This window comes from Leguminivora glycinivorella, chromosome 11, assembly GCF_023078275.1.
Source record: "Leguminivora glycinivorella isolate SPB_JAAS2020 chromosome 11, LegGlyc_1.1, whole genome shotgun sequence".
NCBI lineage: Eukaryota > Metazoa > Arthropoda > Insecta > Lepidoptera > Tortricidae > Leguminivora > Leguminivora glycinivorella.
The window spans coordinates 19,425,668-19,445,100 of NC_062981.1; the positions used below are offsets into that span (position 1 = coordinate 19,425,668).

General features: G+C 35.2%; 1 protein-coding gene across 1 annotated transcript in view; it reads left to right on the plus strand.

Moving 5' to 3' along the window:
• Window positions 1-258: 258 nt before the first annotated feature.
• LOC125231064 (SH2 domain-containing protein 4B-like) overlaps window positions 259-19,433 on the plus strand; it is a 119,001-nt gene continuing 99,826 nt past the window's right edge. Inside the window, exon 1 of the mRNA XM_048136406.1 lies at window positions 259-445. The gene's annotated coding sequence lies outside the window, so the exon portion shown is untranslated. The remainder of the gene's footprint in view (window positions 446-19,433) is intronic.

The window sequence follows — 19,433 nt, forward strand, 5'->3', positions numbered from 1 at the left end:
GAATGGCTATTGGCTATCCGCGTAAGACCGAGAACATTTTTTCCGATTTTGAATTTGGAACTTTCATTTAGTTTCGAGTTCAAAACTCGAATTTAATTTGTACTTGTACAAGTACACCGTGACTACTAAAGTCACGTTCAGATTTTTACCACACTTCAAGGATTTTAAAATTAAAAACTATAATAAATTCCTATCCACCAAGAGAAAATGTAGTGCACCAAGTGCAGAATAACACTGGCAGCATTCCGTGTGTCACATTCTCTTGTTTCCGAACGACAGTCGGCCCAGAGCGCGCTTCGAACACGGACGCGCGCGCGTTCCGAATTCAAAAATTTAAAAAGTTCCGCTGTAAATTAAAAAGTTTGTTACTTTGAGTTTCTGTGGATTTTGTGTTGTGATTTTCGTGTTTGTGAAACTAAGGAGTTTTTTTTCTGTTTGGTTCTGTAAGTAATTGGATATAATAGCTGTTAATTAAGGAAATATGTAGAGCAAGTTGGGTTAGTTGTAGTTGTATACATTTTATAATTATAAATATAAAAATATGTAGCGTAAGCGTAACTGTTGTTGAGTAACGATTTTGATTTAACTAGGTTATTTGAGTTTTTTAAACAAATTGAGTTGTTGAATATTATAAATGTTCAATTTCAATACTTGTACCTACACATATATTTGTCACAGTGAAAATAAAACTATTAAAGGTTAACTGGAAGAGATCCCTTAAAGGGATAAGTTCGCCTTTGTACTAGTGATAAGCTCTTTTTCTTGTGTGTTGTATTATTTTCTGGTACAATAAAGTGTTTTACTACTACTACTACTAAATTCATTCTTTTTTTGTATCTTAGCAGTATACAGTTAATATTTTTTTTAAATGAATACACAGTAAATTATATTTTTTATACTTTTATTTAATCCAACATATAGTCATTTTTTTTAAATTATCTGTTCCTAAAATGTTAAGCGTTATCTAGTTTTCCATAATACCTACGTAATTCCCTAGTACTTAACTAATTACTACATTAACTTAGTTAACGAGTCGTTATCATGTTAAAGTTTAACTCACTCGTAATCGTGCAACTATTTACGCAAGTCAGCTATTTTAATCGTACATGTTATACAACCGTGGATTCTATATTAAATCACTTGAATATGTATTTCATAATATTTAATTAACCTATAATAACAATCTAATGTATACATAAGTAATTAAATCATGTTATTAACATCATAACAGGCAATAACAACGTTTTTAAAATGAAGAAATAAAAGATTATAAAGTAGGTAAATTAAACTAAAACTAAATAACCTAACAAACTGTGTTTACTGCAGTGAATGCTCTATTTTCTAATGGATTAAATGAACGGTTAAATCAAACTCTGGTGAATAAAATCCGTTGCAAAATTAATTTAACTGAGACAACTTAGTAGTAAAATTAATTGATATAAAAACGTGCTATAAACCTACAAAAACCTAATGTACTTTATATGGGACAATGGGTTGTATGACTAACTTGACAGTTTTGACGCTTGTATTTTATGACTGACGTCAATATTATTGGGACACCATATTTAATTAATTAGCTACATCATAGGAACATATATTTAAGGCTTAGTAAGTAGAAATTTCGTCTTTATTTTTCTGTTCGTACGAAAAGTATCACATTTCGACATACTGCGCTAAAAATTCGTGTGATCAGTGTTATTTCCACAAGTTGCTGAAAGTTCATGTGATCTGTCTTTTACTTTAAATTATTGTTGAAATGTAACATATTATTATTGAAAAGTCAAGCAATTGTGTAGTAAACATACATAACATAATACATTCAAACAAATTCAAAAACTATTTAAACGGAACTTCAAAAGACATTCATTCCACACAAGTAATAAGGAATTTGAAATGCCAAGTGCATTTCACATAGCATAAGTAAACTTGACACTTTCAATTTACTCAGCAAGATTGAAAACCTCTTTCGCACTTCCATTTAACGCCAACGACATGTTTGGAATGTAACTATTGGCTAAAGGCCTCTTTGTATTTGTACTTCTGACTCACAGACCAACCCCTATAGACATCCATTACAAGACGACTCGCGGTCGCCAGCCTTCCTAGTATTTGCACTGATATAAGCGCGGGCGCTCGCCGTGCCCGATCAGTATCGACCAAGTAACAGACCCGAAAGCAGCGCGTGTTTTTCGCACAAAAAAGTTGGAAAAGGGTATTTTGATGCCTTAAAGATGTCCACCTGTAGTGTGGAAAGGTAACAAGAAGCTCAAATTTAAAAACAGACGGCATTACATTCCACAAATAAGTCATATTTATAATTTATTCAGAGCCGGCATAGGTCAACTTACATTGGCCACTTACGCGTCAGTAGAGGGACAGTCATACTTCTGTCCCTTTTCATCTGGCGCGACTGCCCGCCGTCCTTGAAACGGCCAATCACAGCGCGCTTAACACATTCCCCGCCCGCTCCTCGTACCCCAAACACTGGTGACTCGTATCGCGAACAAAATATACAAGATTTCTACTCTATAGGAGGTTCTCTGTGTTCTGACTATAAATATCCCTTATTTGTTTGAAATAAGATATAGAATCGGTCAGTGAACTTATCGACAATACCTTTGCTTGTACAGTCAAGGTGGTAACTATAGAAACGGACAAAGTGCCAGAAATATGTACACACGTCTTTATTGCTTATGAGTTAAAATTGTGGATACATATATTTGACGCTTTTTTTTTTTTTTTTTTTTTTTATACCACGTCGGTGGCAAACAGGTATACGGCCCGCCTGATGGAAAGCGGTCACCGTAACCTATGGACGCCCGCAACTCAAGGGGTGTCTTTGTCCGCATATATGATTATATATTTCATACCTTGACGGTACTCCTTTTGTGATCATTCGTAACCATTGCGTCTTTAGGAATAGGGTTTAGAATCACTCAATTATTGAGAATGTGTTTGTTGATGAATGACTCATGGATAACGGAGTTTCAAGGTCCAGGGTAGGGCTTTAGGCAACAGAAGATCTTTGTGTTTTGTACGGTCAACCAATTTGAAATATAGAACCCTGTCTTATTGATATCGTGCCGTATTTCTCATAGAACTCACATTACTCACTTGTGACTCACTGTGAAATGGTTCTTCAATGGCTTAGGCAAATTGGTTGTCTGTACCAAAGAGAATCAAGTACTATAGAGAGTTACTGTCAAAGTAAAATGTGTAATCACAGTGCATAGACTGCCATCTCTCGACACAGGCTTAAAACTTTTGAATCTCAGTTTTGTCAATTTGACCCATATTAGCTTGATATGTGTTAAAATGTCAAATATTAATATTAGCGCCATCTAGCCGAGCGTCCCCCAAAGGTGTAACACCATCTAGGCCTCCGTACCTTTTCCTATATTGTCCGGAGGTACGTTTTTTTCTTAGACTGTAGCTGTCTATACGGAGTTACATATGTCTTTGCCTATACGGTCAACCAATCTGAATCCTAGGCCACTATAAAACCCTGTCGCATTGACACCGTGTTTTTTGTGCTATAGAAATCACATTGATGTTTATTGTGAAAAGGTTCTTCAGTGGCCTAGGCAAATTGGTTGTACCTCTGTGAGGAAGTATCGGAATGTGTGAATAGATGTTATTAGGTCACCTTGGTCGAATCAAGGTTGGTGTTTGTTTTGTTAATGATTATTAGTGTTGATCAAACAATGAAATGTTTAATCAAGCGTTTTTGCCAGGAATTAATAAGTACGTTGTTTATTTTTCAAGCAATATCATAATTCATAAGCTATGTTGGTAGTAATTTTAATAGCACAGACGGCGAAAGTGTTAAGATGTTATAATTTTACAAAAAAAATGGTTATTAAACTAACGCTTCCGCGATCTCCACTCAAAAGTTACTACCGACTAGTAAGGTCCGACCGAGAACGATATTTTTGTCTCGGCCGAGAACGAGACCGAGACCGAGATTCAATTTGATTCTCGGCCGAGACCGAGACCGAGACCGAGAATTTGTAAAACAGTAAAAAAATATGCCATTTTTACAAAAAAATGTTTTCATAATCGAAATTCACCTATTAATCAGGAAACCAATAGTATGTTGGGTCCTGCTTAGTGTTTGATTCCGTAACTACCCAAACCTACCCGCGCTCCTTACCTATCTACCGTAGCAAAATAGACTACGTCAGTGACAAAAACAACTATACAGCTCGCCCGGTGGTAAGCAGTCGTCATAGCCTATAGAGGCATGCAATTTCAGAGGTTTTACACGAGCGATTAATACCCTGATTTTTTGTGACTTTTTGCAAGAAATCATAAAACAGGTTGTCGAATCGTGTTTTCTACGGGTAATTTTCCAGATTTTCCTTGAAAGTCTTTACTAAGCTTTACTTTGATTTTGACGTATTTTTAGGCACATGATTCAAAGTTAAGGAACACGATTTTTTTTGATAGCGATTATTTCCAAAATTTTATGTATGTATATCAAAAACATGACTATGAAAAACCCATACTTACTAAACAAACTCAAAACTGCATCCACAAAGCTCAAAATTTCGTCCGATATTCCGTAATTCGCCATTTCTATCATGTAAGGCAGGTATTATTCTAACCTGCTGCTTTTATTTTTCGCGTCGTCGTTGTCGTTGTCGTAAATTTTACACTCTTTTATGAATTATACCTAGGTATTTGTTTGATTTTGGCTTAAAATATCGATAAAGACCCTACCAAAATCACTAAAATCGGGATACCAAACGGGCGATATAACAAACTGAAAGCTAAAAACCGGACGCGAGTGCGCAATAAATTCAAAATCGCAGTCTCGGTTTTGCCGAGAATCTCGGCCCATTTTGGCCGAGAACCGAGACCGAGATCTCGGCTCGATTTTCGGCCGAGAATGCCGAGACCGAGACCGAGACCGAGATCTCGGTCGGACCTTACCGACTAGTAACTCCGACTTAGCTTGGACCGGCTTTAGTATGTAGGTATGTATATTCAAAGATAATAATAGTAATGATTCTATCTTCATTTGAGTACGTTTTCGTGAATACGTTAAAAAAACTGTTTACTACTCCGCGGCAGCTGCGATATAAGTAATACAAAGAGGGAATGTACTTCTCCAGCTATATTTGCACATAAAATAAATGCTTTAAAGTATGCCATGGTCGTAAACACTTGGCTTAACCTCGTAAGACCCAGAAGAATATTTCAGATTTTGAATTTGGAACATTATTTTATTTCTACACCGTGTTTTTTTGTTTTCCGTTAGATTCGACTTCGACACGCAGTTAGGTTCATCACCAGGCCGGCAATTATGCTTGTGCGATAAATGGCAAAACATCTGGCGGTCTCTATCGCACTTACAAGTGCGATAGGGACGGCCTGATGTTTTATCATTTATCGCGCGACCATGCTTGCCTGCCAGGAACCATTACATCGCTTTTTATTAAATTCGAAAAAAAAATTTTTTTTTTCGTGTCCATTCCATTACAATGTAATGATTACATAATAAATGGATTAATTAGTGTGACAGGACCTTAATCATAACATTAAAGTCATTGTCAAGTGTTTGACGACACATGTCAAAACAAATAACATTAGGATGTGGTAAGGAATGCCACACACGTGTTCAGTATTTTTTTTTTTTTAATAATTCGATAACCGTAACAATTAAGAGGCTAGTTTATTAGAGAAATTTCGATAACCGTAAGAATGATTTCTTAGAGAACTTGATTATATTTGAACTAAAGAAAACGCCCTTCCCTTAAAGTTAACGGAATTCAATAAAAACAGGGTGTGTAAGAGTTCAGAACTCCAATATAATTGTGTACTTGTACAAGTACACTGGGACTAAAAAGGTTATATTATAAGACGTATAATTCCTTGATACGTTCATACGAAATTCGAGGAACAAACAAAGTCAGCAATGTCAGCATTTGATAAAGGTTAAGATAGGCTATCAGGGTAAACAGATGAGATAAGAGGGAAAGGAAGAGGTGTATGTGTTTAACATATAGATAGGTAGTAAGTAGGTATTTGTAAAAAAATAAAATTTTGAAAAAACCCCCGACCGCGACATAGTGGACAGATTTTCATGAAACATGGCTAAGAACACTCCCGACTAACTCAGCTTTCAAAAAAAATAACTAAATCTAAATCAGTTCATCCGTTCGGGAGCTACGATGCCACAGACAGACACTCACACACAGACAGACAGACAAACAGACAGACAGACACGTCAAACTTATAACACCCCGTCGTTTTTGCGTCGGGGGTTAAAAATACAAATATGCATTTATAGATAAACTTCTTATTATAATTCCAAGTTATGTCCAAGCTTTAGAATAACTACTCCAAATGGATTTAAAAAAATCGTTAGAAATAAATCGTTACGTAGATTAGGTCATTATAAATGTTACTACATTGAGTGGAGAATAAGTGCCTAACATACATACTTTATGTAAATGTCAAGGAATTTTACATACCTACATGTTTCTGTGATCGTCTGATCGTACCCTAATATTCATCATTTCAACTTACCTGACTTAGCACGCAATCTTTATAAAATTTTTGATATGAGGATGTAAAAATAAGCGATTGTAATTTATATAAAAAATGTTTTATAAATGTGATATTTTAAACGTTTTTACCTACTTAACCCTTAAATGCATGAATTTTTTCTTTTAACGAGATATTAATATATGTATGTATGTGTATGACAACGGTTTTCTGACTCTGGGAAAAAAAAAAATGAATACCGATTTTAATACTAAATCAGCGTTAGAAGTTACGAGTAAATAGGCCAAAACTTATTTACATAAATATTGGTAAGTTTTATTTGTAAAGTTTTACTACTATTAGAAAGGTACACTATTTGTGAAACCCCCATGATAAAATGTTTAAACATAAACTAATTACTAACTTCAAAAAAATCTGCCTAAATCACATACTAAAAATCGCCATCATCCTGTTTTTTCACTTTTCCGCCATTTCATCTTTATCCTTAAATAATAAGTAGTAAATCATTATATTATTTAATTTATTTAATTATATATTAAATAATAATAAATACGAGATAACCGCCATGTGGGATGTTGATTCAACGATCATTGTTCCGATAGTCGTTTCAGCGAACGGTCTCATAGCGAAGAGTCTCGACCAACATCTTAAGAGACTCTCGCTAGGTGGTTGGATCAAGGGCCAGATGCAGAAGGCGGTGATCTTGGACACGGCGCGGATAGTCCGACGGTTCCTCTCTCTGCAGCCCTAACCACCGGCAGCTTGGGCCCTGCCCCGCTGCTGGCGGCACCCTAGGTTAGGTTTTTTATAATGTGTTTATATGTTTTTTATATTGTTTTGTATGTGTTTTTGTATTTTACTTTTATATTCATATTATAAAAAGCTTAACCTAAGAAGCAAAATAAATAAAGGAAATACTGAATAACAATTAAGCTATAAATGTGATTTTGGATAGCTACATATTGAGCCACAGGCCATCAAATATATGATGCATATATACATTTAAGGGTTAAATACTATACAAATCAGAAAAAATACAATCAACTTCTCTCATTTGCATGTTTTAATCAGTTAAATCAATAAATACATCACCGTTCACCTGTACAAATAAAGATGGTGCAGTCATGTGTGTACTTATTATACTCGTAATTTATACATGAATATTTTTAACCTTAACCGGTTGAAATTCCAGCGTCCTATAAGTAGGACAAAATAAATGAAAGTGTTATAGGTAGTTATAGGTAGACGTTCTTTTATCGAGTTAACGAAGTCTCCAAGAACATCTTACGTACTTCCAATATTTGATAATGTTATATGATTGCATCTTTACCTATTAATAATAATAAGATATGTATATATTATAGTTAAAAACAAACTTAGGATAAAATTTAACATAAAACTAAAACAATTTATTTTATTGATTACCAATTAGGTACGATTGTGCAATCACAAACAATATACATATTACAATGAAATATATACTAATTACCTAAATATCAGTCAAATTTTTTACTTAGATTTAGTCCGTTTTCTCATTATCCGATCCGATATCGGATGCCGGAAGGATTTCAATGGAAAAAATCCAAGATGGCGTCTGTAATGTATGGGATATCGGTCCTACATCCGATATCGGATCGGATAATGTGAAAACGCACTTAGTCTTTGCTTAGTGTTGGGTCGAGAAACGTACGATATTATTATTAGTGTTGCGCGTTTGCGTCCGTGGCCCACAAATGGTGTCGCCGGAAGACCAGCGCTGACTGTATGGTTAGCATTATGCTGAGGCGGGACCATTTCGTGGTAAACGATAATTTTTATATTATGTTTTAATAATTAAATGTTTGTATTTTTAATACCTATTGTAATTTACCACGAATAAACGATTTCTATTCTATTCTATTCTATTCTATTCTATTCTATTCTATTCTATTCTATTCTATTCTATTCTATTCTATTCTATTCTATTCTATTCTATTCTATTCTATTCTATTCTATTCTATTCTATTCTATTCTATTCTATTCTATTCTATTCTATTCTATTCTATTCTATTCTATTCTATTCTATTCTATTTAGTGAAAACTCATAACTTTTACTAAATACGAGACATTTTTTGTGCGTGAACTACAGTAAATATTTACCAATTGCGAGAACGATAACAATATCGTTGTTTGAACAACGGCAGATATTTATTTACTTTCGTTTTCGTTATTTTCCACTGTTTTGGGTTCAAGGATAATTATACAGAGCTAACTAAGTTTAGGCTCTAATTAAATTTCAAAACAACAGTGATTCACGCCTTTGCAACATAAAACTAATTGTAAATGAGTTTTTAATTAATGAAAACTATAGCTTTGTATTTGTAAAGTGGTTATTGCGTTAGGTACCGCAAAAATATTACATGCCTACCTACTTGTTTTGCACACTTTTAATGAAACACGAGCAAAATGAACTGACCTACCTACTGCATTACACCTGCATTTTAATGTAGGTATGTACATGACTTTACAATGAATAAATGAAATGAAATGAAATGATGGCGCTTATTCCTTATTGAAACAAAAGCAACTTAAATAATAATAAAACATTTTGTTGCACTCGAATTTAGACATCTTCAACATTTTTATTGTCATAGAGTATTATCTTAGTTAGTCAAAGTATCATTATAATACTGAATTGACATCTAATATAATTAACCCCCGTTTTTAAGGCAATTTTAAATATTTAACTAACAAAATAATCACACTCACAATCACTATTAATAAAATACAAAAATAAAGAAATAATTTTTTTTAGGTTTTTATGAATATTACCAAATTTTTTTTTACCTTTTCTTCGTCAAGTAATACTCGTACCTACTGGCTAAAATAGCTAAACTATTATATGAGTATATTTGCATTCAGTTCTCTTGGCACAAGATACGTTAAATTCAAAATAGCGAATTGAAATTCCATTTATGTAACAAAGAACCAACGGTCTCTGGCTGGAATCGAACGCACCCTGAATTCTTTAGATGTTCTAGAATGTTACATGGATACAAGTTATATCACCATTTTGTACTTAAAACAACTGTATAAAGTACAAGCGGTTACACAATTTTAGAAAATGGTTGTCAGTCAACATTATTACACATTGTATTGTTTGATGAAAGATTATCGTAATAAAATATAGATACAGTGAATTAATCATTAATCTCTTGACACAATTTGATTAATTATAAATAGATATACATAATGGTATACATATAAATAATAACAAAAACAAGTCTTTGTTTACCAGACAGGTTACCTATTAACATCGTTTCATTTTAGGTTAAATAATCCATACTAAGTAATATTATAAATGCGAAACGGAGCGATGAATTGACGTGATTTTTTAAGTGAAGATAGTTGGTGGGATAATAGTGACATAGAGGGGGGCTTCCCTAAAATGGAGGGTAGAAGTTTTGTATGGAGCATTCCGTAATATTTGAATTTACGCGAGCGAAACCGAGGGCAAAAGCTAGTAAATAATAAATAATTATTACGTTGCATAAATTAACACAATTGTTATTGAATGTGTAGAATATTATTACCTACATATATTGATAGTTATATTAATTAAAGCATTGTACAATTCATTATTTGTGCCATTCTATATTTACTATAATTACATTTAATTCATATTTTAATTATTCTGCGTATATAATTTCTATAAGTTATAACTTAACAATAGCAATGAAAAGGTAGCCAAAATCACGATTCTTATTTTTTATCATTTCGCGCACATCACCAGGGTCAATATAGCTATCTTTTTTTTTTCAAAACAAGAAGACATTTTTCTATTTTTGCTATTTGCAGCTACATTAGAAAGTAATACGTATCTACAGAGTGGGGCCTGTAACAAAGGCGAAGAATTGAACTCTAGGCTATTCTCCTTATACTGATCAACATTTTTTCGGCGACTTTTAAAAATAACTTGTATTTTGATTTTTATCACTCTTGAAAGTTTTTTCTAAGAGGTAATGTATTGCGAATTCTGTTAAGTCTAAAGTGTGACAGACAACGTCAATGACAACAATAATGGCGTACATTGAAGCTAATATTTATTTTGTACGAAAAATTAAAAATTTTAAGACTTCATACTTAAGTCACTGAACAAATGTTGATCAGTATAAGGAGAATAGCCTACAGTTCAATTCTTCGCCTTTGTTACAGGCCCCACTCTGTATATCCACGCGATGTAAGTGTTTACCTAAACAATTGAAATCGATGTTTTATCAAGGGGCGCGATTTATTACGATAAAACATCTAACCAAATCGCGTATATAATGTGTAATAATATATTATAATGTGTTAAAATTTACATATTCAATAATTAACCTTCCTACTCTCTCATGGACCAGATACCGAGAGTCTCGCCAGTGTCATCATTATTGGCACGTATTTAACCGGGCGACTAAATAACCATAGAAATGGGTATCAAAAATAATAGTTTGGCGACTAAAATGTGGCCTCAAATTATTTAAATATGAGGTATCATTTTAATGTCATTACGGCTACGGTTTATTCAGACGCGAGTACCAACTATTTATTTGGCAACTGAATTGTTATATTGGAAACAATTTAAGAGATACAGTTTAATAGGAAAACGGCTCTCTATTAATATAAAATATACAGTTATTTTAAAATATTTATATAGCAAATTAACATAAAAAGTACATTTAAAATTTATACATCGGCACTCTTCACCTGAGCTTTCATTTTAATAAAAAAAAGGATTCTTATAAAATATAATGGTCGACAAAATATCATACTTATGGGTAAGAAATTAGGTGTTTGGGAGTGCTGGCAACTTCGTCTCTATACAATGAATTTAACTTTTCATTACGTTTACTCTATCGAATCTAAGGCCGGCCTTACGCAGTCTTAACATCACTCTGAAAGATTCATTTTTTTGGCAGGAAAACCTTCCTCAGAATATTGTAACTAAACCTCCGCTCACCATACTTATTTACTTACTTACTTGACTAACCAACAGTATAGTTAACCCCCCTTTAAATATACCCCATAAATTTGGCCTTGTGATCGTCTAGCGTGAATAAGTAGAACCCTTCGAAGTGAACCGCGATAACCTAGATCCTTTAATGAGTATCAGCTGTATTTTTGACTAATTTTTAAATTTTTATTTATTTATATTTTGAAGAAGAATAAAGATTATTGTAGCATAATAATATAGTGTTATAGAAGAGTATTTTATCAGATTTAGGCCTAGAAAGTTATGAGAGAGAAAATTAATGACGTGATGAAGGAATTTTAGAATAAAAGTTAGTGAGTGAAACATACATGAAATAAATATTAAAAAAATATTTTAGAAAACATCGGCTACGCTCTATTTTCGATTCCGGTTTGGGGTGAGAACTTGAGATACCGTCTGGAATCCTTAGGCCCAATCAAACCACATTATCGGGCATCCTAAGCAAGTAAGCCTGAAGGGCTATCTATCTACAAACTAACCCCTTTTTTATTTTGTTTCTTTTCACTAGCTAAACCCCCCTTTTCCCCAATACTGCTAATAGACCATAACTTCTCGATCCTTCTAATGTATCATCAAGGCTCCGAGTAGTTGCTACCACTGAGAACGAAGTAAGTAAGTCTAGTAACTCCTTGAAGCTTTTGACTTGTCATCAGTGGACGGCGCTCGCATGCCACTGGGCCCTATAACAAACCTATGCTTTTTATTCCAAAGTATAGTTTGTTTCCCTAACCAACTTGATAGAATTTACCTTGAAAAACTAGTTAGCAACACTCACTGGCTCGATGCTACACGAAGAATCAGAAATTGCTACCACAATTATTAATTTCACTCAAATAAATTAAGTAATAAGAGGTTTTATAAATTACCAGTTTTACCACATATATTAAGATAATAAACACCACATTTAAAGTCCATTTAAACCATATAAATAGTAGTAGTTAAATTATTTCTCCACAATACACGTTGACCAATTATATTCCAAGACCAATCATAAAAAAACTCTACTTTCATAGAAATAGTGTGTGACTTTACCCTATTCCTATCGTTTTCCCTACTCTAACATATCTGAAACACAGACCGTCACTTACCATAGATCTTGTGTTCAAAATATGCACAAGTGTATCCCTACCATAAGCTGTACAGTTCAGCCAGCGAAGTTGAGATAGGCAACCTGTAGGCTTGTGTTCTTATCCCCCCCTCTGCTCTTGCCCGCGGGCTAGGGTAGCAGAGAGTAGATCGCCCTATCCGTGTATATATCCAGTATTCTAGGACACACCAGTACCAGCCACATGAGAGACCCAGCTGCGATCAACTTTACTTAGATGTGGATCGATCACAACCGAAATCCCCAGCGACCAACGCCAGCATGGACTAGAGCACCGAGTAAATAAATATAAATATATATAGGACCCCAGCCTCAAATACTGCCGACTTCAGTGAGCAAGGATTACTCCTAATGTCTTTCGTCAATCGTGAAAGTCCTCACTTCCATCTAACAGTTGGACTCTTTGAGACCGGTGAGAAAATACGCTTTTGTAAGTATAAAAAAGCGTCCAAGCCCCCACTTGGAACAAAAAGACCCCTAAACGCCTCTTATTTGACACCGTAAGGGAAGAAGCGCCTAGCCGGACAACAGTCTGTCACAAACAATGATCTGGCTTATAACTTTCACAAAATAACCCCATAGAAAATTACTAAGTTCAATTTTACTGACCAACTAAACAAACGAATGAAGTTTCCTTTACGTGCTATAATCTAAGCTTAGTTTTGCAAGAATTACTCCCTACAAAACCAAACACAGACTTATCTCCAAGCACCAGCCATACATCGACCCAGTCTTTGTATTGCTTGACGGCACTCACGAAACAAAGCACAGAAAACTTCACTATACACATCAATTTAAATGTAACACTACACTATAAAATAGAACACTAAAATAACCCCACAACTGACGGTAAAGCAATTCCACCACAGGTCTAAGTCCAACTGTACGACGATATTGTCCCCGCACAATCAAACAAAGACACAATTTCAAAGTTTACAATCACTTAGAATAATTTCCAAGTAAAAACAAACAGAGAAATAATAGCAGAACAACTTCACTTAGCAGTATAATACACGAAAGCCAGAGACACTGTTAGTCTTGTAGATATTTTAAGAATGACCCGCGTCGGCTCGCTCCGACCCTTTTATAGCCTTTAATCCAGACATAATACGGACTGCAGACATTTTGCAGACAATCCGCAGACTGCAGACGTTTTGCAGACATAATGCAGACGTTTTACAGACATAGCGCGGACTGCAGACGTTTTGCAGACACAATACAGATGTTTTACAGACATAATGCGGACTGCAGACATTTTGCAGACACAATGCAGATGTTTTACAGACATAATGCGGACTGCAGACGTTTTGCAGACACAATGCAGATGTTTTACAGACATAATGCGGACTGCAGACGTACCGCAGACACAATATCGACAGAAAGCCATTAACTTGCGCACATAAGAAAAAGATCATAACTGGTTTGTTTACTAAGCCGTATGCCTTAGGCATTATTGTCCAAGACAGCTCAGCACGTACGTTTTTGCTTCTCAATAGTAACATCTGCATGACTGCACGTGTTCCAAAGTGATATAGGAATAATTTTATTGATACCTAGTTAAGCGACGAAGAGTTATGTATTGCGGTTAGTATAGGTATGCAGATATTTTTTTGTTAAAGGGTTTTAATTAGACTTGTAGATCAAATACGCAGTAAAATATCATTTTTGTTTCTAAATGCTACATTAAACACATCCAGAAAGTATACTACTAATCATTATGAACTTTTATGACCTGTGATTGAAATCAAGACATAATATCGGAACGTTACGCAGCTGAAAACTGTCAGTGTCAGTATTCCGTTCATGTGAACGTAGTTTGTTGATAAATATGTTTTTCCAACCTGTTTTGCATCGAATAACAGTGAATTTTATGAGTGAAGACGTGACTAAACATGTGATAAAGCTTCAAAGATATTATTTGTCAAAATATCCAATGAAATCCCAAAGGAAATATGTAGCAAAAAGTTGGTCAAGGAAAAATTGATTCGCCGTAAGTTTTATATGTAATAACGAGTCAATTTCCTCGTCATAGACGCTTGTTCTGTTACAATATGCTTTGGCATAAATCGTTCCGCAGATTTTAAAATATCGAATTTTATGCTGGCATGATGTTCATGAGCAAAATAATCTTCTAAATTAAGAGTACTTCCGTATATTTTTGTTTGCATAATATTTAGGCGGTAAAAAGTTGTCCATCTTTTTCCTATTTCTGTTTTGATAGCGAGTCATGTGTGTTGGGGATGCAAGATACCTAACACTCCTCCTCGCTTCGCTCGTCGTCGTACCTAACGGTGCCTCTGGGACTGTATTTCATTTCCTTTTTGCTATCGTTGTTTTGTTTATACAAAGTATCTAAGAATCATGCCATAGCAAAATTTGGTAGGACTTATATTCTACTAAAAAAATAACCTAACCTTAACCCACTTTTCTGCTAGCAGTAAATAATTCTGTTCTTGTAATATTCTATACGATTATCATGGTAATGTTTTTAAATACCAAACTGGCAAACAAGCATACGATCGGCCTGATGGAAAGTGGTCACCGTAATCTATGGACGCCTGCAATTCAAGGGGTATCATATGCGCGTTACCGACCCATTAGAAGCTTATACACTCCTTTTTGCTGTGTACTTATTATAAAATGATTTGGTACGCGTTCCCTTATAGAGATATTTAAATACTACTCGTGGTTTACGGGTCGCAAATACGATGTTTGAATAGAATAGAATAAACATTTTTCACGAATAAATACAGGCAAGACAAAATACACATAAATAACAACAAGACAGAAAGGAATGAAGTGCCACGAAATGGCCTCACCTCAGCGTGTTGCTGGTGACTTCCAGCGCTGATCTTCCGATGAGACGATCGGTACGTAGCTACCTTTCAATGCGTTTTCAGGAAAATCGTTTCTTTGATTTTATATGTGTTTTAAAAAACCTACTTCCCAATTAATTTTTTTAGTTGCCCCCGCAATTTAAATACTACTTTAAACGATGAGCTAAGTATAATTATTTAGGTGCTAACATCTATATGACTACAAATATTAAAAATCTTACGCTTTACAATACTAGGTGCCAATTATTATTTTAGTCGCCAAAGTATTTTTTAATGTTCCTCGGAAATATTTTTGTCGCTTGAAATTTGCTGCCGTTTTTTCATGCTTAATATTGAGGCTCATATATTTTTTTTGTCGCCACAATATTAAAACACAGCCAAATTATATTATTGTATGCCCGACTTAACTTCCCGTTTAATATTTTAGTTGCCCGGTTAATTATATGCCATCATTATTTAGCCCTATTTGTACGTGAACCTTGTCTGTAGATACAAAACCAAAAACACACGGCGATCTATTTTAGATACAAACTTCATTAGATGGCGTTGCCTTTTATTTCTGTCTGGGACCTAAATAACCTGCCTTTGAAAGATTAAGAAATTGACATTGTGTATTACAGGTGCAGTCCATCGTCTTTTCACGGAAACGCATGAACGTGTCATGCTATTTCAGCAGTCTCAGTACAATACCTCTGCCACACTATGCTCCTCGCGCCACCCCTCGCGCTGCCGCGATGTTGCCCTCTCCGGCCACACACTGCCCTGCTCGCGCGATAATCGCACTAGATTGTTGGCGGCCCTTTGCCTCGCGCCAAAAAACCGACAAAATAGGGAGCGGTGGGCATGACAGGTGGCATGAGGAGTAGCGCGGCCACACTACGCCTCTGCCTACTTCCCTCGCTACTTCCCACGCCGCTCGTCGAGTGTGTGGCAGAGGTATAAGAAGTACCGTCGTTGACTGAAGTAGCATGACAAATACGAACTTTTCCGGGAACACTATTTTGCACTATTGTATGTATATTACTTACTTGTTTCTTCTGTGGCAATAACATGGTTACTAAAACGAGTAACTACAACTAGTTACTGTCTCTGAGCGCAGGCAGTTATTTTAATGCCTGTTACCGTTGCTGAATAAACGTTAGTGGGTAAACGGGGATATTTTACCAATGAATGCGGTTTCTAGTTTAACTGCTGGTTCCTCTTAACCGGTACACGGTAGCGAAAATGCTAAAATGGAAAGGAGCCCCCCTTTCAACTTGGGAATTTTAGTTAAATATACAAGTGTTATTAACTAGATTTATCGAAAAAAAATTGTCTATTAAGAATCATCAAGGTTCCGCTCTCGACTCTTTCCTCCTTCAAAACTTAATCAATCGGAACGAAATTTGAGAATCTGAATAACAATGAAATAATCTATGTCGGACCGTTTAGCTTTTTTGGTTAATTGTTACCGATCTTGAGTATCACACCTTTTTTTGCGCCACAATGAAAAAGGCCGTTTTTGGAAATTTTTGATTGGCTCTAGAATCTTTAAAAAGCAGAATATCAGTAATATTTTAAAGTACCTCTATAGGTGAGTAATGAGTAATGCTTTTTAACTATTGACCTACGAACAACGCTTTTTAACTATTTTAATTGTTGTCTAGAAACATGAAGTAGTTAAATATGTAATAGCCACACTGCCAATCAAAAATAAGTAAGTCTTTAATCAACCTTAGCGATCAGATGTAATCGAATTGTACACAGATTTAGCTTTTAAAATCCTTTTTTAGAGTTTCGTACCAATAGTTATTTGTTATACAAGGGGGCAAAGTTGTATTTTAACGCCGAGTGTGGAATTGAAAAAGGAGCAAGTGAAAGGATTCTATAGTTGAACCACGAGCGAAGCGAGTGGTTCGAGAATAGAATCCTGAACTTGCGAGTTTTTTAACACACGAGAAGTAAAATACATTTGCACCCGAGTGTAACACAAAACTTTTCCCCTCACTACCTATAGCGAGGAAACTACAACGCAAAAAATGCGTTTATCACTGCTTCCAGTAATTCCACAGGTGGTAAATCATCTTTATTACTAGATTCACCCACTTTTATCAATTTTAAAGCAGTTAATTTGACTTTATTCAAGGTCAAATTACTTTACCCATTAGTGGATAAAACGCGTTTTTACCCGCTGGTATTAAAGGACAAAACACGTGTTTCCGAGCTAGTGAGGGGAAAAAGAACTTACTTCGAAAACGTTGTGTACGAAAATGAAAATGTGTTTTTATGTTGTATAGAATTTTGAACACGTTACGCCATCTCTTGCGCAACGGAGTTGTTAACATTCAGAACACCCGCACAAAACCATTGATGTGTACGCTATGAGGGTAATTTCTTATCTTGTCATGCTCCTTTATTATGTAACGCTGTATCCGCTTTTAGCGTATCAACTGTAGCAAAATGAGGGATATCTTTGAGGGGGTTACACTGCATAACGTCTTACTTGTAACTTGACTTACAATCCCATTTTGTTACAAATAAGAATGTGTCAGATATATTTTTGCGCCCTTTTTAGGGTTCCGTAGTCAACTAGGAACCCTTAAAGTTTCGCCATGTCTGTCCGTCCGGTAATAGGTGTTTACTTTTTGAAAAAAATAGTTATTTGTTATACAAGGGGGCAAAGTTGTATTTTAACGCCGAGTGTGGAATTGAAAAACGAGCAAGTGAAAGGATTCTATAGTTGAACCACGAGCGAAGCGAGTGGTTCGAGAATAGAATCCTGAACTGGCGAGTTTTTTAACACACGAGAAGTAAAATACATTTGCACCCGAGTGTAACACAAAACTTTTCCCCTCACTGTAGCGAGGAAACTACAACGCGAAAAATGCGTTTATCACTGCCTCCAACAGTTCCACAGGTGGTAAATCATCTTTATTACTAGATTCACCTACTTTTAGTAATTTTAAAGCAGTTAATTTGACTTTATTCAAGGTCAAATTACTTTACCCCCTAGTGGATAAAATGCGTTTTTACCCGCTGATATTGAAGGACAAAACACGTGTTTCCGAGCTAGTGAGGGGAAAAATATATTTTCGCTCAAATAATCGCTCCTGAAGTAAAAAAAAGTGTGTCCCTCCCCCTCTAACTTTTGAACCATATGTTTAAAAAATATGAAAAAAATCACAAAAGTAGAACTTCATAAAGACTTTCTAGGAAAATTATTTTGATCTTGATAGGTTGAACAGTTTTTGAAAAAAAAATACGGGAAACTACGTAACCCTACACTGAGCGTGGCCCGACACGCTCTTAGCCTTTTTTACGATGTTATTGCCGGTGACTGTACAATTTTGTGTTAGCTCTAGTGTTGCTGAAAGTGCTACAGAAAGTACAAATAAAGTTAGCCATTTACGCAACGACTGAGTTTTCTAAATAATGGGGTTGCCTAACGCACTAACGACTAATTAGTAACGGTTTTAATATATGCCCATTTGCAAAATCCTTTCATGTATTAGGCACAAGGAAAACGTTTTCACATTTTGCGTTTCGTAACTTTCAGTAACTGGAAGTAAACAATGCGGATTTACTGCGTGCTTACTATAAACTGATTATAAAAACTCTCTTTATTATGTTTGCTAATGTAACGGAAGATTAGAGAGATATGCGTTTATCTAGTATTTATCTACGCAGGTAATCGTACGTACGGTCACCCAGTTGGAATTCCACGTCCCGTAGCCGAATGACATTTCTACGACACGAAACGAAAACGAAATGCCGCGAAAGGTAGTCTGGCTCTGTCACGCCAATACGCAAGAGCGATAGAGATAGATACCTACGAGCGTTTTGTTTCGTGAGCGTTTATGCATTCGGCTACGCACGGTGGCCACTCTAGAACCCTGTCTCTGGGCTGTCTCATTGACACCGTCCTATTACTTATTTGCCATAGAAGTTCCTTTGACAATTATTGTGAAATGGTTTTAAACTGGCC